Source organism: Hypanus sabinus, chromosome 27 (assembly GCF_030144855.1).
Source record: "Hypanus sabinus isolate sHypSab1 chromosome 27, sHypSab1.hap1, whole genome shotgun sequence".
Taxonomy (NCBI): domain Eukaryota; kingdom Metazoa; phylum Chordata; class Chondrichthyes; order Myliobatiformes; family Dasyatidae; genus Hypanus; species Hypanus sabinus.
The window spans coordinates 36,842,349-36,865,803 of NC_082732.1; the positions used below are offsets into that span (position 1 = coordinate 36,842,349).

The 23,455-nt window shown below is 44.0% G+C and overlaps 1 long non-coding RNA gene across 1 annotated transcript in view; it reads left to right on the plus strand.

The window, feature by feature from the left end:
- Positions 1–5,653: 5,653 nt before the first annotated feature.
- Positions 5,654–23,455, plus strand: part of LOC132382226 (uncharacterized) — a 469,030-nt gene continuing 451,228 nt past the window's right edge. Inside the window, exon 1 of the long non-coding RNA XR_009508242.1 lies at positions 5,654–5,787. This is a non-coding gene — a long non-coding RNA (uncharacterized LOC132382226). The remainder of the gene's footprint in view (positions 5,788–23,455) is intronic.

The following is a 23,455-nucleotide window of genomic DNA, read 5'->3' on the forward strand; positions in this document are numbered from 1 at the left end:
AACAAGCTAATTAAGGTCCGAGACCTTGGTAAAAGTTATCCAAGAGCCCAAATCTCTTGGGGTGCCCAAGCTTTTGCATGGTGCTCCTTTCCTTTTTTCCCCACTCTAATATTGTACAAAACAAAAATAACACACTAATCTTGCTTAAAATGTTGAAAGGAATGTTTCATCTTTAACTTTATGACTTTTGGAGATCAGTTCATCTTCTACTCACTTAACTGTTCACAGTAACAGAAATTTTGACCAGGGGTGCCCAAACTTTTGCATGCCGCTGTATTTCTTACAGTAACTTATAGTATATTTTATGTATTGCACTGTACTCCTGCTGCAAAGCATCAAATTTCACAATGTATGTCAGAGATAATAAACCTGATTCTGTTTGAGAAAAGAGCAGGGCAGGAAGAAGTCCTGCTCAGTTCTGACCTCGCTAAATGGTACCGAAACCAATCACCTGATCACTACCCATGGGATCTTCCTGTGCACAAATCGGGGCTACACACTCGTTACATTCCAACAGTGACTATACTTGAAAAGTATTTCACGTAAAGCACTTTGGGGCATCCTGAGGTTTTGAGAGCTGGAACTGGAACATGAAAAGAGTTGCTTTCTCTTTTTGAGTTGGGTTGCTAGATTACTGGTACTGGTGTCTTGGCCCGAGGTGTGGAACAGAAGCGTGGTCCTGAAATGTGGGCTGTTTATTCCTCTCTGTAGATGCTACCCGACCTGCTGAGTTCCTCCAGCATTTTGTGTGTTACTCACAATGAGAAAACATGCCTATCAAACTGAACAAGTTATGGTGTTAGCTAAGAACTTGCCCCACTGTTAAACTGCTGTGGAACTCCCTGATAAGACTAACTTGTTAAGAACTGGAACTTTTAGGAGTGAAAATGCGATATACCTCTGCACACAAAGTTCAGTATAACTTTAGAACTCCTGTTCACAAAAAGTAATTGAGATCAGCTTCACTCTTAAATCCAGATGGATTGTTATTAACCAGTGTTTTTGAGGATGCGGGAAAAGACATTTTCATGGAAATGGTTTGCAGACTAGCTACAATCTCACTGATAGATGGAACTGAATTCAATGGCCCCAATCTTACTGTGGCTAAAATAAAAAGCAGATGAGAACATGAGACCATCTCAGACTTAAATAACTCGCAATTGCACATTATATACACAAGAACCAAGAGCAAGGAGTACGCCATTTGGCCCATCAAGTCTGCTCTGCCATTCAATGAGATCATGTCTGATCTGGGTGTGGACTACCTGCCTTTTCCCCATAACCTTTAATTCTCCTACTATGCAAAAATCTATCAAGGACCAATTTTATTCGCCACATACAATTACACCTACAGTGGATTCTGGTTAACTGAGCTATTGGTTAATTGGGGCAGCCACTTATTTGGGATAGCTCTTAAAGAACAAAAATACTAATCAAGAAAATAGCTGGGATTCCCTTCGGCTATTTGGGACACTATGCTGCTTAATTGGGACAGGAGACTGCTGCCGAACAGTTTCTAACAAGCATCCATCACATACAAGAGAAAATCTGCAGATGCTCGAAATCCGAGCAACACACACAAAATGCTGGAGGCACTCAGCAGGCCAAGCAGCATCTGTGGAAAGAAATATAGTCAATGTTTCAAGCCAAAACCCTTCAGCAGGATGTAGACCCGACGTAGATTGGGAGTCTGCTCTGCCGAGCATTTACGCTCTGTCCGCCAGAACAAGTGGGATCTCCCAGTGGCCACCCATTTTAATTCCACTTCCTATTCCCATTCCGGCATGTCAGTCCATGGCCTCCTCCACTCTTAGGTTGGAGGAACAACACCTTATATTCCACTTAGGTAGCCTCCAACTAGTATCAGTCATGTACACTTGTGTGGCTGTAAGACACTACACCATGTTTAGAGCAGTTTTTAAATACCATAATTGCGTCCATTTATGTTCAAAAGCAGTGATTTTTGTCACTGACAGTTGGTGAGGAATAGGGAGTAAGACAATTACGAACCATTTTGCTCACTATGGTTTCAAGCATTCAGGATTGGAGATGTCAGAAACAGCTGGGAGTGAAAATGAAACAATTTCATTAATTCAACAAGTTAGGAACTATGAAGAATTTTAAGGCATCGACAATCATCTGGATTGTTACAATGAAAATGAAGATTTGAAAGATGCATTGTATAAAGGTAGTCTATTATCTGCACTAGGTGTCTGCACTGATTTTCTTTATTTACAATCTATCAAAAGAAGATGGCAGCATACACTAGATTAATTCCTCTGCCGATAACTATTAGGAACTAATACATAATTTTATAGTACTGTAGTAGTATCGGTATTATTTTAATTTGTTCTGTATTTCATTTAAATACATAATTTATTACTCAGTTTGTCTTTTTTATATTTTTTAAATACTTCTTTGAAACTTCCGCTAATTGGGCCAAAGTGTACCGTTTCCCAATTAACCAGACTCTGCTGTATTAGGATTTTGCTGTGCTGTGTTGGTCAGGGTGTAACATGCAACAAAAGAACAACAACATTCAACAATTATAAAGAATCATATAAAAATAAAGTTAGAGGTTAAAGTGCAGATGTGGAATAAAATCTTCATAAATACTTAGATACCAGCATGTATTTACGATGTAAACAGCATAATAAAAAGTGGTTTGAAGTGTTTACAGCACAGTGGGGGTAGTAGATAGAGGGGGTAGAAGGCTAACTAGAATGGTTGATCAGATTAATTGTGTCTTAAATATATTTAATGAGATAGAGTCTCCCACTTCACTGAGCAGATTGCGTTTTAACATGATGTTAGTGTCTTCTTAAATGTGTATGCGTGAATGTGGGTGGGAAAGAGGGGAGGGTTGTAGTTCACACATGTAACACTGTAGAACTAAAGTGCTGCGTTTCTATGTGGTCATAGAGTAGAACGATTGCCACCCTGAGCCACCAGAGCAATGGGACATCTGCTTTGCCAGTTGGGCCGTTCTTTGGTGAAGAAGCTGTTGATCCACTGGTGAGGGAGGTCCAGATTTAAACTCACTTATCACACGTACGTGGAAACATACAGTGAAGTGCGTCGATTGCGTTAGCAACCAACATGACCCAAAGATGTGCTGGGGGCAGCCCGCAAGTGTCACCGCACGTTAGGGAACCGAAATAGAGCGCCCCCACACTGTTCAGCAGAACAACACAGAACGCAAAGAGCAACATAAACGACAACAGCAAAACAAACCCCTTTCCCCCCCTCCCCACTCACCTACATATCATCACTAACACATGTCATGAAGCTGTTGCTTTGCAGCATCATATACAGCACTATGCAAAAGCTGTCGGTGTATATGTATGGCTCAAGAACCTTACATATTTGCACAGTACTATAGTAATTTTATGTGTCGCACTGTACTGCTGCAAAAAAAAAATTTCATGACATTTGTGAGTGATGATAAACCTGATTCTCTTATGGGTCTGTATTGTGGACTGAGAGTGGGAAGGGGGCAGGGAGAGGGGAATCACGGTTGGGAAAAAGGGGAAAGGAAAGAGGAGGGAGTGGGAAGCACCAGAGAGACATTCTGTAATGATCAATAAACCAATTGCTTGGATTCAAACAACCTTGCCTGGTGTCTCAGGGCTGGGTGTGCCTGCACCCGCACCACATCTCCCCACCCCTGGCACTCGTTCTCTGCCACCAGCCCCATACCCCTCCTATGGCGCTCCAACCTTGCCATTCCCAACATCTTTTGCTCCTGCCAAATTTAACAAACTCGCTCTTCACTCCACATTGCCAAATACAGTACTGTGCAAAAGTCTTAGGCGCCCGAGTGATATATATCCTTTGCATAGTACTAAACAGTGAGGTGGCGTTCATTGTCTGCCCAGAAATCTGATGGTTAAAGGGAATAAAGTGTTCGTAAAATGTTGACCGTGCGTTTTCCGGGTCCTGTACCTTCCCTCTGATTGTAGTAATGAGAAGAGAGCACGTCCTGGGTGATGGGGGTCATTGATGGCAAACGCTGCCTTTTTGAGGCATTACCTTTTGAAGACATCCTTGATGTCTACTCACGGACAGTCCTCCAGCTCCAGGACGAGCCTCGGTTCTGATAGACAGGTAGTCATGACATTTGTCAGATCAACATCCTCGCCATCTAGAAAGCTGGCCCCGTCCGTGCCAACAGCGTGTCGGTTGGGATGATCCCAACATCCACATGGGTTTCGGTTCTGACGGCAGCCCTCCTATTGGGTTAACCCAGCAACAGCTGTGTTGCCGCAAATTCTTGGCACAGCCCTGTGTTTAATGGCGTGTGGGCATACTGTGTCGGTACCAGAAGTGTGGCGACACGAGCAGGCCGCTCCCCCCCCAGCACAGTCCTCCGACTGCGTTATCGACTCAGAGATGGCGCACTTCACTGTATTTTTTGATGTACGTGTGACAGATAATCTCTTAAACCTTCATGACCTTGGAGTGCAGAAATTCGTCGGAAGCATCGAAGTTTGCATTTAACATCCTGAACTTCCACCTGCTCCTTGGCCCCCCAGGCGGTGGGCAAGCAAGCGATAAAAACTGCTGAGAAAAAGAACCGAGAGTTCCTCTGGGACTTTGCCCCAAAGCGCCTGACAGAATGAGAGGCAACTCCGAAGTCCTGAAGGAGGGTCCCGGCCCAAAACGTCGACTGTGAATTCGTTTCCATAGATGCCGCCCGACCTGCTGAGTCCCTTCAGCGTTCTGTGCACAATTCTGAAGCCCCCTCGCTTCTGTCGTGCAGAGACCTGCCAGGTGAGCTGCAAGCAAGCCTGAATCTCCCACAAGCAGCAGAGTATCCATGGCCACACACCAGAATCAGACACATTCATTGATAGCAGGAGAGTGCTGAAGGTTCTCTCACTCTTCCACAAGTCTTTTATAACTACCTAGGGAGTGAAGGTAGGGTCTCGGCTTAACACCGGACATTCAGGAGAGGCCACCAGACCTCCGAGACTGTTCCTCTGTTCAATAAGAACCTGGATGAACTCATTTTGACCTGAGCTCCACCTCGTTTTCGACAACAGCCCCACAGATTAAAAATCTCTCCATCTCAATCCTCAGTGAGCTCAGTAATTCAGCCTCTTCAGCTGAGCATCCCAGACACTGACAACTAACTCCCTGAGGGAGGAAACTCTTAGTCTTCCTCGTCTCATTTTAACTAAGAAACCGCCTCGTTCTGAAACCATGTTCCCCAGTTCCTGACGTCCTCACTTGGGGTGACATCCACCAGGGTCTGGGTGGGGTTTGAACCCACAAGTGTTACCTGACAGTTGACTCACACCTGACAAAAGCTGCCAAAATTGGGTACCAAAAGTGAAAAAAAAAGTTAGCAAAAATAGAAAAGGAAGCTTCACTCACAGTCAAGAGTCACTGCTGACAAAATTATTTCTACTTGGCAAACTACATCCCAGATTGCTCGCTGTGCGCCTGACTCTCCAATTCAAACGCGGCAGTCTGCGCGGGAGTTCCTGACGCAGTGACACCGCCCCCTTCGCTGTTCCAGTGTTCGATCTCCATGGCGACGGGCGGTATCCAATGGGCGGCGGGGGTTCCCGAGGCCCGGCCCGGGAGGGAGGGGGGGTCCGCTCCGCGCTCCGCGCCGATCCAGTCCGGGATTTGTGCGCTGCCGGCGCGGAGTTCGAGAAATCGACAAAATTCAATAATACGGAAAAAAAAACAACCAAGTTCAACGCGCATGCTCAAAAAAAAGCTCTATCCATCCTAACACATACATTTCGAAAGTCGCCGAAAGCAGCCCAACTGCAGGTAGGATTTCAGATCTCCCCTTCCCCCCCTTCCTCTTTGAGCCCCAAATCAATTAATTGTTTTAAGAAGAATCCTTGACAATGGGGAGAGGTTAGAGAGGACGAAGGGTGTCTCTCTCACTGTTGCTGCGAGTTTAATAGGAGCTTGGTATTCTAGGTATAACCTGATGTATATCTATCTGTCCGTGCGCGATCAATGGATTAGGTTAAGTTTAATATAATGTTGTTTTTTTTTTGTTTTAGCTTCGAGTGCCTGGTTCATTATATTTGGCGTAGGCTTTGCAAACTTGGGGAGTGCATCCGAAAGGACAAGGTGCTGTCCCCCCTCCCACCCCCTCCAATTGCTGTGACTTTAATTTGATCTTGGTTTTCTCTGTAAATATATGTGATCTGCCTCTGTCTGCACACAGGATTCTTGCGTACACTTGATTTGAGTTTAAAACCAGCTGTTTTTTTTCCCGAATGCACGCTGAACTGTTTTTTTTCCCTCCTAATTCCCCAAATTATGAACGCTTCTTTTTTTTTCTCTCTCTTTTTGGTTAACATGACAAGACTGATAGGCAGATATCCAGGGCAATGCCTCTTTACACTCAGTGTGATGATCTTACGATGTGTGTAATCTGGGAGCCCTTTTTTTCCCGCATTTTACGTAGAATCAGCCCCAGAGTTGTCTTGAGAAGGGAAATGGATTCGAGGGGAGACGAGACCTTTTCATTTATACGTAGGGGGTGAGTTTTAATTCGTTTTGAATATTGCGATGTGAGTTCCGTATCTGAGGAGAGTTCGAGGGACGACAGGTAGCCGGCAAACCCCATCAACCCCACCCCCCCCCCTTTCCCCCGACTCTGGGGAGAACATTTTGTTGCGGGCAAGTTTAGTTGTGAGAGCGATCTTGCCTTTAAAGCGAACTGTGTGATCTGTGATAAGGCGTGATCGTGTGGGGAATCAGATGCATAAGCGGGGCTCTGTCGGAAGAAAGTAAAGGCAGAACACCTCCAAATCGGGGGTTATGTCCATCCCGGTAGAAGTGCGACGTTCCCGCACTGTCCCATCACTCGGTTATGGGATCCGAGTCACATGAAAATCACTTGTTATTTTTTTTGGGCGACTCACTTTGATAGAAAGTTTGGTGCGGACGATCCGAGCGATCGGGAGCTCAGATTATACCCTGGAGTGCGTAGATATTAACCGGTGCCTGCACCTCGCCGGTGGTGGTGGTGGGGGGGGGGGGATGCAGGGCAGAGAAGGGGGTGTGCTGTTAAAGAGAAAACAAGGTTTATTTTTGCAATGGCATTTTTACAATGTGCAGCGCGATTTGCAGTTTACGTCAGGGGCTGAGAAAAATGGGGCACATTTAGGAGAAAGCGAAAATGATCCATTTTTGGTCCCCTTCCTGCGATTATAACAGGTGTCGGGGCGATCAATCAGCTCGCCATAAAAAGAGGCATTGGCGAAGGCGGACACAGTGTTTGACCCGGGCAGCCTCTTGGAGCCGGGACTGTCCTTGCCCTACCCGTGCGCCCCTTCTCAGCCACCTCTCTCACCCCCCCCCCCCACCCCCAGACCGGCAGGCACATTTTAGCGGAGTGTCCCCTCTTTTATTTTTGTCGAAGCGCGCTGCTTTCACGAGATTGTTTTATACAAAATGTTTTGTACTTTGCTGACCTTTTTTTGTGTGGAGAAGAAGGGGGGGGGGGGCAGAACGATGTCACAATTTGCTCCCGCTTTTTTCCGAGGGACTTGTCCAGCAAAGAAATTTACCTCAGAAATCGACGTTAAGTTTTTTCAAAGTTTAAGCTCCGCAGTGTTTTAAGAATAACTTTATAATCAAGTTACAAGCGAGCGTCGCCCTCCTCCCCTAAATGCCTTGTATAATTTATCATTTTTAATTCTGCTGATAATAATCTGCCCAGGTTTCTATGGATACCTAAAGTGATCGAATTTACAACGCCAAATTTGATGAGCTTTTCAAAATACATAAAGCATTAAGGCTGCATATTCTCTTCCCATCTTGCCTCATTGCTTAATTATTATGTTGTTTTGCTACCAAATATGTCATATCCATGGCGACCACGGAGGTTTTATTGTCTTTTTCAAGCGATAGCTCGCACAAGTAATTAATGACCTTTTTTCCCTCTTTGAGTAAAGTCAATGTCATCTTGATGTTCTATCTTGTGACATAATATAAAACATTGTGCAAATATTAGCTTGATTGCACAGATACTTCACGAGAAAGCAGAAAAATATTCTTTTCCAGAGGGGAGGGAGCAAAAGCTGTTAAAACCAATCCCAATCATATATTCTTACAGTGTTTGTTTTCACACTTTATTTATTTCTGCTTCTGTCAGATTCACGTGTAAATACCGAACTGTTCCAATTTTAACCTCTTTAATTTCAATTAATTTATCCTACTACTTCCCCCCCCCCTTATAAAGGAGATTGCGTGGAGCAGTTTAGCATGGTGTATAATTCCTGCAAGCTGCTTGAAAATATTTACTGGGACAGAAATTTATACTGGAGAGCGACATTTAGGAATGACTTTTTGTAAGTGTGACAATAAATAGATTTGTTTATTTCAACCTTTAGTATTTACATATCTGCCATTCCCAAATTACGATGCAGCTTTAGTCAGAATCCCAGTGAAATTGTCCTGATAATCACAGATATGAATAATTAGATGTCTAATTAAAAAGTTAAGTTGTTCAAGGTACAAAAGAAACCAGTTTGGAAATGGGTGGTTCGGAATGCATAAGTACCAGGATCTTGATTCTTGTTTATTGGAATGAAACTCACTTATAAGAAGGATACCGTTCTTTTCTGCTTTAAGTTTGTATAATTATTCAGCTCCGCCGTTTTGTATGTGGTATTGATATTATGGTAATATTTCCCGACAATGCTTTAAATCAAATGGAGAACCAGAGCAAAATGGAGTTAATTTAAACTCCTCACAGTGACTTGCAAACGCCAGTCAGTTGTTGGGGAAAGGAACCCTGCAGTCTAAGATGCAATCAGTGTAAAAACCCATTGGCTCTTTTAGAGGTCTTGTTCACTGTGTGCTCATATCTTATGATTTACATAATTAAACAAAACTTGTGCATTGTTCATCCTTTGACTCTGCTCGCAACAGGGGGAAGAGAAAACCTTGTGCATTGTGTATGTGATCGTGCGCCGTGCAAGTGGACATAATGTAATGGACATTTCACAGACCCTGGAAAAGAGAAAGTTACAATTTCCCCCCGTTGCTCTTGGTCACCGCTCTCATCTTTGTCCTAAATGCCGTTTGGGAAAAATATATATATATAAACACTGTGAAAGTTCCCCTTTAGAGCTAATTAGCATTCTTAATAAGTATTAAAGGAATTGAGGCAGCATCGTTAGAATTACAGGGTAATCCTGTCACTGTTCAAGGTGAATCTTCAAGACAGAAGCTTCATGGAGAAAGACAGGCAGTTGATCTCGGTAGGAGGTTTTGTTGGCTGGGCGAATAGTTCTGTTTGATTGACAGCTGTCAATTAACCCAAGTTGGCCGAGCAAGAGGAAGGGTCAGAACTTTGCAACCACTTATATAAAATCTTCCCGGTCTTCCCTCGATCTGACAGCCAATTCTTTGTCACTTTGCTGAGGTTGGTAGTTCTGTTTTACGCGCGTTTCAGTGCTGCTGTCTTCTGTTGTAGCATTTCAAGTGCGTGCCTGATCCTTTAGTCCTTAAGCACCTCGGCTTGCATACCGTTTATGTTATTTATGAAAATCAAAAAAGCAAATATTGTTAAAAATAAAAATAAATAACAAATAATTACGTGCATTTTGTTAGTAAAGGTATATTGAGGAACATTAAAAATAATTAACAGTCTAAGTGGATATTTTAAAAAGTATGAATATTGAAATACAAATTCAAAAATCAGCTCTACATTTACTAGTGTATTAATTGTTCAAGGAAAGTGCAGGTGCAGAATAAATAAAAGACTTCATATATAGTTCGACAAAAATAAAATCTAATATCACAATTCAGTTACAGCCCGGAGCAGTGGTTGATTTATGAAATTACCACCTATTTATGGTCAAAGTCTGACTGTGGATTATAGATTATTTAACCTGTGAGGGACTACAGGATTGTCTTTTTGTACAACTCAGTGGGAGGGTTAACGAGCAAAGATTTAGTTCCCTCTTTTTAAATAATTAGCGCAGAGAGGTTGGTCAACAAGCAGCCGAGTGCAGTTGAAGCAACGCAGGACCATTGCAGCAACGCCTGATGCTTGTGGCTCCTGAAAGTAGTGCAGTGCAAATAATAACCTGTAAGGATCCTGTGATCCAAAATGCAAAATACACACACACACACCTTGCGCGTGAACGTATCTGTGCAAATATCCAATCATGCATTTACAATGTTGGTAATACCCGGCGCAAACAGGGAGCAGAGTTCAAAGTTCAAATTAAATTTATTAATCAAAGTGCGTATATACTAGCCTGAGATTCATTTTCATGCGGGCATTCCCAATAAATGGACAGAAACACGAGAGAATCAGTGAAAAACGGCGCACGGTAATGGGAGACGAACATCCAATGTGGAGAAGACAGCAAACCGAGCAAATACAAAAAAGGGGAAAAATAAAATAATGAAAAATAAATGATAAATATAGAGATGATGAGATGCCGGTAAAAATAAGAAGTTTGAAGCTTCTTAATTGTAATAAGCCTGACTTACTACACTCACACACTTATAAAAGTTCAGGCTCCTTCACATCCAGTGTCTTAATCAATTCTTCTGGTACTGAGATGATATTTTTCAATCTGATGATTCAGATAAAAATGAATTGAAAGACAAGTTTTAAGTGCTTTGAACATTTATCTATGTTCTAATAGTTACAATAGAGATAGGGGACTTTAATAGCATTAAAGTGCAATGTACAGTCTTTTATTCTACCATAAAATATGTTGGAACATTTGTTATAACTACATTGGAAACCATTGCCTCTAGTCATAAAGTGTCTAATCTGTTTTTGCACTTTTTTTAAAAACTGCACATTGACAAAAATAAGTATTCACTCCAGCTCACTTGAACGGCAAAAGTCACTTTTGCTCTGTGACAAGAAATGCAGAGCCTGTTTCAAATCCAGTTCGCAGTGCAAGGAAGAAGTAGTTGTATTGTATAGGAATGCTGGAACAAATGGAGCTTGGTTAGCTCATTCAAGTCTTAAGTTTCTTGCATTTAACTACATACATGTATATAACGTATATAACCATATAGTATGTATGGAAACAAGACAATATTGCTCCAAACCAGGGTGTAAAGCACAGTAGTACACATAACACACGATAACTTATGAAGGTAGGGATAAAATCTACAGCTGAATCACACATAAATAACAAACTAAACATTAATTAAATATTGCAAGGTACGGAACAGATTAACCAGTGACACTTTGAATGTGATGTGGCAGGGAGTTCAGAAGCCTAATGGCCTGAGGGAAGAAACTGTTTCCCATCCTGACCGTTCTTGTCTTTATGCATCGGAGTCTCCTGCCTGATGGTAGAAAGTCAAAGAGGATGCTGGATGGATGGGTGGGATCTTTAATAATAATTAATAATTCAAGTCTGTTCTGCTTTTGTGACAATATGGCTGATTGTGGAGCTTACTCTACAATACTCTTTTGTACCTTATTTCCTAATATATTTTAGTAATCAGAATTTCATCAATTTTAAAATTAACTTTTGCCTTTTTATTAACGACGTTTTGCCTGAAAGGGAGTTTCAAATTGCTACCATGTCCTGCCTGTAGAATGATTTCCAAACTTCATTCTTAAAAGGCTGTGGACCCTGTTCCCAGACTCCTCGACCAAAGACGGGATCAAGCTTTCAGTCCAGAATCAAATTTATTATCACCGACAATATGTTGTGAAATTTGTTGTTCTGTAGCAGAAAAATAGGTGGAGGGGGAATCACAATAAGAAGCAATAGAACACAAATGAAATGTGCGAGGTAGTGTAACGCACACTAGATTGTCCTGTGATTGAATAGGTGGGTTGCTGGTCAGCCTGGCTCGTTAGGCTAGAAGGGCCTGTTCCACAATATAAATAATATCCCAGAGGAACTCAGCAGGTCAAGCAGCATCTATGCAGAGGAAAAATATTTTGTCCTGAGACCCCTCGGTCTTAGCCTGAAACGTCGGCTCTTTATTCCTCTCTGTAGATGCTGCCTGGTCTGCTGAGTCCCTCCAGCATTTTGTGTGTGTTCCTCTGGAGTTCCAACACCTGCAGAGTCTCATGAGTTTACAATGCTGGCCGTTCAGAAATCTGATGGCAGAGGGGAAGAGCGGTCCACTTCGTGAATCCTCGCCAGTGACTCCGAGACCTCCGTCTAAGAACACTTAGAGTTAAGACTAAAAGTCGGGCCTCTCTTGTTTGTCCTGCACTCGCTGGACTGAATAGCCAAGGTCCTCATTCCCGTCTTGACCTGCTAGTTCAGCGGGGTTATCAAAACTGCCCAACGCATTCACCGGCGCCACCTCCCCACCATCAAGGACGTACGTACAGAAAGGAGTCAGAAAAGGGCAGGTAACGTCATGCAGGATCCCACCCACCCTGCTCATGGACTTCCATCAGGGAGGAGGCTACGTAACATCCACAGCAGACCCACCAGGCTCAAAAACAGTTACTTTCCCCAAGCAGTAAGGCTGATCAACACCCCCAACCACCAGTACTTAATCATTTCCTGTCAGAGTCACCTTATGTACAGACACTCCTGTGCCTACCGTCACTATATGGATGTACAATATCTATGTATGTCAGCTATCCTATATATTTCATTTATTGTGTTTTATTATTATTGTGTTCATCATTTTATTTTTTATGCTGCATCAGATCCGGAGTAACAATTATTTTGTTCCCCTTTACACTTGTGTATTGGAAATGACATTAAACAATCTTGAATCTTGAAGGACTGATCCTCATCACTACGTCCGTACGTTGAGAATATCACTCTTGTCAACCATCAGTAAATCCGGCTGGATGGCGTTCCTGGTCCAGGCAGTATTTTTCCTCTCTCTCTCTCTCTCTCTCCATGCTGACAGATTCCTTGTACTTTGTTTTATTCCGAAAAGATTCCATTGTGTACGTGTAAATATTGTCACCTGATTGGGAAAAGAGGGTAATAGGTCTGTCTTTTCTGGACCATTCTGGTTTATCGTCGCACTATTTTTAATCCAGGTATGCAGGTTCCATGCAAGGGACCTCAGTCTGACACTTCACACATTGCTCTGTTCAAATAGGAGGAAGGGACTGAAGCATCTGCTGCTGAATTCAGCAGTTCATCATGTTGTGGAACTATTTTCCCCTTTGCGTAAAAATAAATGAGAATATTGGACATACAAACAGGCGCTTGTGGAATCTGGATTTTATTTCAGTCACAAGAGCGAGCTCCATAGCCTACTTGTGTAACAAAGTACACATACCACTGCCTCGCATACTGTGTACTGCATTACTGTTGACAAATCCCCCCCGAGGATCACTGTTTTTCTATATCGCAAAACACTTCACTCCAGTTTCTGCTCTTCCCGCTGTATTAATTCCGTGTTATATATCCCTTGTAAATGCATTATTTAACTATACAGAAACTTATAAATTGAGTGGTAATGTGCTTGAACGAGCAGCTGCTGGCAGTTTGGTTCCTGGCAGATACTCATAGCTCTTTTCAGTGCCGTGACAGTTATTAAATAAAAAAATGAAAATACAGCAGTTCAAACCACATTACGTCCTACTCTTTGTCGGATCCTCCCTGTATTCTACACCTATTATTCTGCTGAGGTTATTGTCTCATTTCAATTTGCAAAAGACGTGGTATCTTGTGTGTGTCTTAGCCAAGTCCTCTGTGGTTTATGTAGAAGCATCCCTGGGTCTGAAGCGTTGTGGGTTGGGTTCCCAACCTGGAGGATTGTATTCAGCTAGCGTGGGCTGGCCCTCGTGCGGGAGATTGCGCAGTCTGAGGGCAACATCCTTCGGATGAGGCGCCACGGCCAGGTTGGGGTTGGAAGCAAATACTCGGCGTTTGTTGCTCGCGGTTCATCTGCCGTGTCTCATGAAAGTGCCGCAGCTCGTGCACTTGGTCGTTCTCCAGGTGCCAGACTACCTTCGTTCCTCAGTTTTTACCTGCAGTTTTACAAGTCACCATCTCGTGTGGAGACTGTCTCCCATTTAAAAAGTAGCTTGATTTGCCATACGAGCGTCGAAACAAATAATGAGATGAGCCCATTTTTGTGTCAACGACCAACAGGGTCCGAGGTTTACCCAAGTGTGGCCGCGCTTCTGGCGCCAATATCACATGCCCGCAACTTCCGAACCCTTACTAATCCATACATCTTTGGAATACGGGTGGCCTGGAGGAAACCCAGAAGGTCACGGGGAGAACGGACAAACTCCCTGCAGTGGTGGGAACTGAACCCAGGTCACTGGCACTGTAAAAGCATTTTACTAAACGCTAAGCTGCCATCTTACTCGTGTAGTGTGGCACCTGATCAAAGACCCTTCGGAAGCCTGCACAGAATTCAGCAACTCTCCCTATTAATTCATGAAGATCTGATCAAGAGAATTAGGCATGATTTATCTGTTACAATTACATGCAAACTTTTTTAAAATCAATCCACACTTGTACAAGTGACTGCTATTTTGTATGACAGGATACTTGGGAGTGTGGAGGAGAAGAGGGATCTGGGAGTACAAGTCCACAGCTCCCTGAAAGTTGCCTCCCAGGTAGATAGGGTGGTTAAGAAATCTTATGGGGTGTTAGCTTTCATAAGTAGAGGGATAGAATTTAAGAGACGTGATGTAATGATGCAGCTCTATAAAACTCTAGTTAGACCACACTTGGAGTACTGTGTCCAGTTCTGGTCGCCTCACTATAGGAAGGATGTGGAAGCATTGGAAAGGGTACAGAGGAGATTTACCAGGATGTTGCCTGGTTTAGAGTGTATAGATTATGATCAGAAATTAAGGGAGCTAGGGCTTTACTCTTTGGAGAGAAGGAGGATGAGAGGAGACATGATAGAGGTGTACAAGATATTAAGAGGAATAGACAGAGTGGACAGCCAGCGCCTCTTCCCCAGGGCACCACTGCTCAATACAAGAGGACATGGCTTTAAGGTAAGGGGAGGGAAGTTCAAGGGGGATATTAGCGGAAGGTTTTTCATTCAGAGGGTGGTTGGTGAGTGGAATGCACTGCCTGAGTCAGTGGTGGAGGCAGACACACTAGTGAAGTTTAAGAGACTACTAGACAGGTATATGGAGGAATTTAAGGTGGGGCGTTATATGGGAGGCAGGGTTTGAGGGTCGGCACAACATTGTGGGCCGAAGGGCCTGTAATGTGCTGTACTATTCTATGTTCTATGACTTTTCCCACCACTAAGTTTAAACTGACCAGTTGGTACTGTTGGGCTAGAGTGAAAAGCGTTACACTTGCCACTGCCCAACCGCAGAGGTTTGCTCAGTGTATCTTTGGGAATTTCATTACACCCAGTGGCTTCTTTATTAGGTACACCTGTACACCTGCCCGTTAATGCAAATATTTAATCAGCCAATAACGTAGTAGCATCTCAGTGCATATAAGCATGCAGACATGGTCAAGAGGTTCAGTCCTGGCCACAGGGTCTCAGCCCAAAGCGTCGACTGTACTCTTTTCCATAGATGCTGCTTGGCCTGCTGAGTTGCTTCAGCATTTCATGTGTGTTGCTCGGATTTCTAGCATCTGCAGATTTTCTCCTGTTTGTCAAGAGGTTCAGTTGTTGTCCAGACTAAATGTCAGAATGGGGGAGAAATGTGATCTAAATGATTTTGACCATGGAATGATTGTTGGTGCCAGATGGGGTGGTTTGAGTATCTCAGAAACTCCTGATCTCCTGGGATTTTCATGCTCAACAGTCTCTACAGTTTATTGAGAATGGTGTGAGAAACAAAAAAAAAATCCGTTGGGCAGCAGTTCTGTGGGCGAAAATACCTTGTTAATGAGAGAGGTCAGAGACCAGACTAGTTCAAGCTGACAGGAAGATGAAAGTAACTCAAATAACCACACATTATATCAGTGGTGTGCAGAAGAGCACCTCTGAACTCAGAACATGGTGAATCTTGAAGTGGATGGGCTACAGCAGCAGAAGACCATGAACATCCACCCCTGTACCTAATTAAGTGGCCACTGTATGTATTTGTCAAAAGAGAAACTGAGTTCTTCTCTCGTGGGGTCAACCTGCACTAACATTGAGACCAGATAACAGCAGGATAAGTAAAGACCAATAAACACAGGAGCAGAATTAGGCCATTCAGCCCATCAAGTCTGCTCCACCATTCCATCGCAGCTGATTTACTATCCCTTTCAACCCTATCCTCCTGCCTTCTCCCCGTAACCTTTGACGCCTTGACTAATCAAGAACATATCAACCTCTGCTTTAAATATACACAATGACATGACCTCCGCAGCCATCTGTGGCAATGAGTTCTACAGGCTCACCACCCTCTGCCTGAAGAAATTCCTCCTCATTGGCCCCCTCCATCGGTTTTGTTTAGAATCCCTCCACCCTGTTAAATGGAATCGGGGAAGGACAGTGAGCTGCAGCTGGCAGACATGATGGACACTGATCGGAGGATGGATTAAAATTAGTAACTTGATTGTTGTGGCTCTCGGCATTTTGAAAGCTCGTCTCACATCTAACCACAAAACGCAGCAATGATATCAACCATCCAAAATCATTTTTATTGGCATGAGCAATAGAAGAGACGGGCACATGAATATGAAGAAGGTGGAGGGATATGAACTGTGTAGGTTGGTGGGATTAGTTTTGTTTTGGTGGGGGGGGGGGGGGGGTGGATTTAATTGTTAGCTCCTGTGCTGTACTGCTGGCTGGTGGTGTAGTGGCAACAGTGCCGGACTTCGGAGCGCAGGCTCCTGAGTTCGAATCCAGCCGGCTCCCTTGCACGCTTCCCATCCGTGCTGGGTTGAGCGTCGAGCTAGCCACTCGGCCTCGTAAAATAAGAAAGCCTGCTAAAAAAAAACTCCAATGACTCCACTCGGAGTTAAGGGCTTTCCTCTTCTTCTTTTGTGCTGTACTGTTCTATGTTCTAAGCATGAACCCATGGGTTGCTAGACAAACAATTTGGCACCATGTCCGAAGCTACTCAGTCCATAACCAAAAGGTGTTACAGATCCAGCATTTTAAATGCAAGGGATTCTGCAGAGGCAAGAACTTCAGAGCACCACACTCACACACACACCAAATGCTGGGAGCCAGGCAGCATCTATGGAGAGGAATAAAGAGTTGACGTTTCGGGTCCCATGTGTAGAATGGTGTTCTGGTCTGAGAGAAAGTTGGAGGGATGGGGAAATGGATGGATATGGTCTGGAAGAGGGGCAGAAGAACGACTAACAGAAGAGATGTTGGAAATCCAGAGCGACACATGCACAAAGTGCTGGAGGAACTCAGCAGGTCGGGCAGTGTCTATGGAGAGGAATAAACAAGGTATTAAGTCCTGAATCAATGCAGTTTATAATGCTGTCTGTTTCCATACATGATTGTATAATAATTCAAGTAGAATTTACCAGAAGAGCACGGTGTTGATCACAGATAATGGAAATCCGGAGTACTGGCTTCAAGGGGGAAAAAAAACTTTTTGTGGAGAGTTAAGGCCCATTAGAAGGAAATCTCAGATTGAATTTTAATGGGAGTTTTGTTAGGTCAGGAATTAAAAGGTCGAAGGACCAAGGTGAATGAATGGAACTCAAATTCCCTTCATCCCAAGAGACGGTTTGCCCTTTCCTGGTCTTTGTGTGTTCCATTCATGGGCTTTCGCAAGAACTAGAGAAAATAAAATCTTTAATTGCCCTCAAAATCTATGATAATTTAATTGGCCAAAGTATTCCAATAGAATAGCCACTTCCTCCAGATAAGTTATATCATAATAGCTCAAAGTCTTGATCCTCGAACAAAGAGGACAAGGAATTTGCAACCCGTTCCAAAGTCGAACCTGGCTTGGCTGCAGAGAGGTTGAAGTGTTAAATGGAGGATGGAGTTTCGGATTGTGTGTTTCTTCCCAACGTGGTAACTGGTAATGGAGTGAGGAAGGTACTGGACTGGGATATTCTGCCTTGGAGTGATCACACTTCGACTGCACCCTCTCTGCAGACACCAGTTGAAAGCAGATCCGCAGGCTGAAAAAAAAAGTGTATCACAGCATTTTCAATACTGCTGCTGAATATGTAACTTTTTATAAAAGGATACTTTCATTTATAACGGCCATAAAAACACATTATTATCAGCAGGACTTTGATATCACAAACCCTTTCTATTTCCTCCTGTTTTATTGTTTCTTTGTACAAATTGGCATCTTTTGCTCTTTTATATTAAAAGTCCAATGTGTTAAGTCATCTAGTCATGTATACTCTGGCCACTTTATTAGGTACACCAGTACACCTGCTCATTAATGCAAACATCTATTCAGCCAATGGCATGGCAGCACCTCAATGTATAAAAGCATGCCAACATGATCAAGAGGTTCAGTTGTCGTTCAGATCAAACATCAGAATGAGAGAAAAAATGTGATCTCAGTGGCTTTGCCAGTGGAATGATTGTTGGTGCCAGACGGGGTGGTTTGAGTATCTCAGAAACTGCTGAACTCCTGGGATTTTCAAACACAACAGTCTCTAGAGTTTACAGAGAATGGTATGAGAAACAAAAAAGAACAGTTCTGTGGGCAAAAAACGCATTGTTAATGAGAGAGGTCGGAGGAGAATGGCCAGACTGGTTCAAGCTGACAGGAAGACAACAGGAACTCCAATAACCGAACAGTATATCAGGAAACCGCCCAAACAGCCATGCGTTGCTGTGCAGAAGAGCACCTCTGAACACACAACGCCTGAAGTGGACGGGCTGCAGCAGCTGACGACCACACTGGGTTGCACTCCCGTTTCTGATTTATTAGGCACAATCCCTGTACCTAATAACGGGCCCAACTGATTGTGTTTGTCAGGAGGCAAGGTGGACTGCTAGGAAGGTGATAGTAACTAAAGTAAGCAGGCGCTGTTGTGCAGCAGGGCAACTCTGAACGCACAACATGTTGAGGTGGGGGTTACAGCCGCAGCAGATCACAAATGTACACACGGTGGCCACTTTATCAGGCATACGCAGTCAGGTGGTCACCCAGCGTAGATTCAGAACGTGCAGTCGGCGCAACCAGAAAGTTGCTGACAGACACGCGGCAAAGTGGAAGTGTTGCAAGCTTCCTTGGCTCGTAGAAGTCCTGATGACAAGAGGAAGTCTGCAGAGATGCTGGAAATTTGAGCAACACGCATCAAATGCCGGAAGAACTCAGCAGGCATTTTGTACGTTCTCCAGTCGGGCCGAAGGGTTTCGGCCCAAAACATTGGCTGTGCTCTTTTCCTAGATGCTGCCTGGCTTGCTGAGTTCCTCCAGCATTTTGTGGAATATCTCGGAACTGTTTTCACCAAATGGGATATATATAAAATATATTTTTTTTCTCTCTGTGCGTAAAGAAAGAAAGGTTTCCTCATCATTTGCAGTGAACTGTTTTTGCGATTCAGTAACTGCTGTCGTGTGGGTGAAGATGTCAGCTGTATTGCACAAAATTGCACAGAAGGAGGAGACTGCTCGTTCAATTCGGGTCTGACTAAGGGATACTGCTGCTGTTTGATGGCTGCAATATTCTGCCTGAATTGAAAGTACAAGTACGAAGTACAAAGTAAGTTTATTGTCAAAGTACGGATATGTCACCATATATGTACCTCAGGGGGGGTCCATCCAGAAGATTAAGGTGCATGGGATCCATGGTGAATTGGCTGCTTGGATTCCGAACTGGCTTGCCCATAGAAGTCAGAGAGTGATGGACAAAGGGACTTACTCTAGCTGGACGTCGGAGATTAGCGGTGATCTGCAGGGGTCTCTGTTGTCTGTGATGTATATAAAGGGCCTGGATGAAAATGTAGATGGGTGGGTTATGATGCAAAGATTGGTGATGTTGTGGTCGGCGTCGAAGACTGGCAAAGAATACAGCGGGATATAGATCAGATGAGGATATGGGCAGAGAAATGGCAGATGGAGTTTAACCCAGATAAATATGAGGCATTGCACCTTGGCAAGCACTATGGTGACGTAGCTGGTTCGCACGACGCTACTACAGCTTGGTGCGTTCCGGAGTTCGGAGTTCAATTCCAGCGCCGTTCTGTATGGAGTCTCTGTACGTCCTCCCCGGGGAGTGCGTGGGTTTTCCCCGGGCGCTCTGGCTCCCTCCCATGGGGCAAAGGCATACCGGGAAGGTTAATTGGTCGATGTAAATTGCCTGGTTATTAGTTTGGGGTCAGTTGGGTTTGTTGGGGCAGCACCCGTCGAAAAGGCCCTCTAAGTAAATGTGAAGCGACGGTACGCTGTTAAAGCAAGATCCACACAGAGTTGATGAGCAGAGGGATCTTGGGGGGGGGGGGGGGGTCCAAGGTCACAGCTCCCTGAAAGTGGCTACACAGCTTGATGGGGTGGTTAAGAAGGCAGATGACATGCTTGCCTCTAATAGTCAAGGCATTGAGTTCACAAGTCAGGGAGTTATGTTACAGTTTAATGAGACTCGAGGTAGCTGGCATCGGGGGTATTGTGGACAGTTCTGGTTGCCCCATTATAGGAAGGATGTTGGGGCTTTGGAGAGGGTGCTTCGATTCGAGGGTGTGTGCTGTAATGAGGGACTGGACGCACTTGGGTTGCTTTTTCTGGAGGGGCGGAGGCTGAGGGGAGATCTGATAGAGGCATAGATAGAGCGGAGTGTCTTGTTCCTTGGATTGAAAGATCTAGCATTTGAGGGCATGCATTTAAGGTGAGAGGGGTTAAGTTCAAGGGAGAGGTAAGGAGCAAGTTTTTTTCAGAGGGAGTGGTGGGTGCCTGGGGCAGTGGTAGAGGGAGAAACATGAGGTACTTTTAAGAGATGTTTAGATAAATACATGAATGTGAGAAAAATGGAAGGATATGGACATTGTGTAGGCAGAAGTGTTTAGTGGTTAGTGATTACTAATGAATTTGGTTCAGCACAACATTGTGGGCCGAAGGGCCTGCTCCTGTGTTCGATGTTTATAAACGACCTTGATATTTATTTTCTTGAGGATATTCACAGTAAATACAAAAAAACGCAATAGAATCGATGAAAACCTATACACAAAGACAGTCAAACAACCAACGTGCAAAAGGCAACAAATTGTCCAAATACCAGAAAAGAAAACAAAATATTGATAATCATAAATAAATAATATGAAGAATATGAGTCACAGAGTCCTTGAAAGTAAGTCCGTAGGTTGTGAAATCAGTTCAGTGTTAAGGTGAATGAAGTTATCCACGTTGGTTGGGGAGCCTGATGGTTGTAGGGTAATAACTATCCCTGAACCTGGTGGTGGGGGACCTGAGGCTGCTGTACATCCTTCCTGATGGCAGCAGCAAGAAGAGAGCGTGGCCTGGGTGGTGGGGGTCCCAGATGATGAATGCTGCCTTCTTCTGGCAGTGCTCCTTGTAGATGTGCTCACTGCTGGGGAAGGCCTTGTCTCTGATGGATTGGGCTGTGTCCACTACTGTTTCAGAGACTCTTCCATTCAAGGGCATTGGTGCTTCCAAACGGGAACGTGATGCAAACATGGCAGGGTCCTCTCCACCGTGAGCCAGCCTCGTATACGTGTGCTGAAGCTAGAAAAGAGCTGGAGCCTCAGGGACTGGAACCGATCTGATGCTGGGCCTTTGGGAGCAGCTTCAGGGAGAGATACTTATTTAACTGAAGTGCAGAAAGTTGTAAACTCAGTCAGGTCCATCATGGGCAGCCTGGACCACCACTACCCAGGACATGCCCTCTTCTCATAAGCCTGAAGGCACACACTCAGTGATTCAGGAACAGCTTCATCTCCTCCACCATCAGATTTCTGAATCGACATTGAATCCATGAACACTAACTCTCTAATTTTTCCCTCTTTTTTGGATTATTCATTTAATTTCTCTCTCTCTCTCTCTCTCTCTCTCTCTCTCTCTCTCTCTCTCTCTTTCTCCCTTTCTCTCTCTCACACACTCTCTCTCTCACTCTCTCCCTTTCTCCTTTTCTTTCTGTCTGTCTGTCTCTCTCATTATTTATTTGCAATCTACTGCTGCTATGTAACAGCAAATTTCACGACATATGCTCGTGATATTAAACCTGATTCTGATGGGTTTGAGGGGAGGGCGGGTGGGAGAGGCAGTGGAAAGGTAAAGCTGTGTGTTAGTCATGTTCTTGTCTTGAGTCAAGTTTTGGGCCCAAGCCCCAGTGAAGAATTGGCACAAAGATCCAGGCTAATTCCCCAGAGCAACACTGTCCTTCGGAGAGTTAAATCCAGGCCGCATCTGCTGTAGTTGTAGAGATACATCACGGTAACAGGCCCTCCCGGCCCGATGAGCCTGCGTCACCCTGTTACACTCAGTTGACCTACTAACCCGTACGTCTTTGGAATGTTGGGGGAAACTGGCGCACTCGGAGGAAACCCGCACGGTCATGGTGAGAACGTACAGACTCATTACAGGCGGCAACGGGAATTGAACCCACCGGCACCGTAACAGCGTTTCACTAACTGCTACTCTACCATGCTGCTGTGGTTGGGGTTCGGCCCAGTTATAGGAAGAGTAGGATATTACCTCCACTTCTTCCTCCTCAAACAGCACCGAAGCGTTGACTAAGTAGTAATTTACCCCCTTACTATTTGTGTGAATGTGTTGTGTATAAATTAGATGTCAGCTTTCCTCCTTCGTTACAATGGCTACGCATCAAAAGTAGTTCCATCGTCCATAAAACACGGAAAAGTTTTGCAGAAGTGCAAGTTTTTATTTAACTAGATCTCTTGAAGGATTTCTTCCCTCCAAACCAAGACTATTGTGCTGGTCTCTGAGTCCAAGTGGAGTCTTTCCCAAGGCTGCCCCTAACTAAGTGCTGCTTGCAAACACGCAGAACGATTCTGAAAATTTCAACTCGAGCAGGGATGAAACATCAGATCCATTTCTAAAAATAATTTCTGGTTGTTGGACAGTGAGTCTGTGTCAGTTTTTGCAACCCAGCAGGCGGCCAAGGTCCCTTCCCCCACCACTTTGGATGGGAGTGTGTAAATGTCCTCCATTTATCTCAGAATGAGACTTTAATCACTCTGATATCTCACGGTGGGATCCATGAAGAGCTGATATTGCCATTAAACCATAAATTCAACTTTTAACATAGTAGACATATCTTAACTACAAGTTAATGAATCTTCCATGAGCACACCATAAATAGAGGACTAACAAAACTAAAGATAAATTTCACCTGCCTTCTTTAATCAGTAGAACAAGTGAGATTTAAAAGAAACATTTATTTTGTCCGATTGGAAGCAAGATTTCACTGAACTCTGCCGTGAGACAGTGTGTTTTAACACTGAGGCGTAGGGTTCTCATTGGCTGAGCCTTTCTGCAGCTCAGTATGTTAAAAAGGCATTACTCGGAATTCTTTACCTCAGAGGGCCATGAATGCTTATTGCTGAGTATGGTTAAGGTTGGGATCAATAGCTTTCATACAGTGGGGGGAGGGGAGGGAGGAATCAAGGGATAGGGCGGGAGTGCCGACTTAAGGTTGGTTTATACTTGTGCATTGCATCTACGCCGTTAG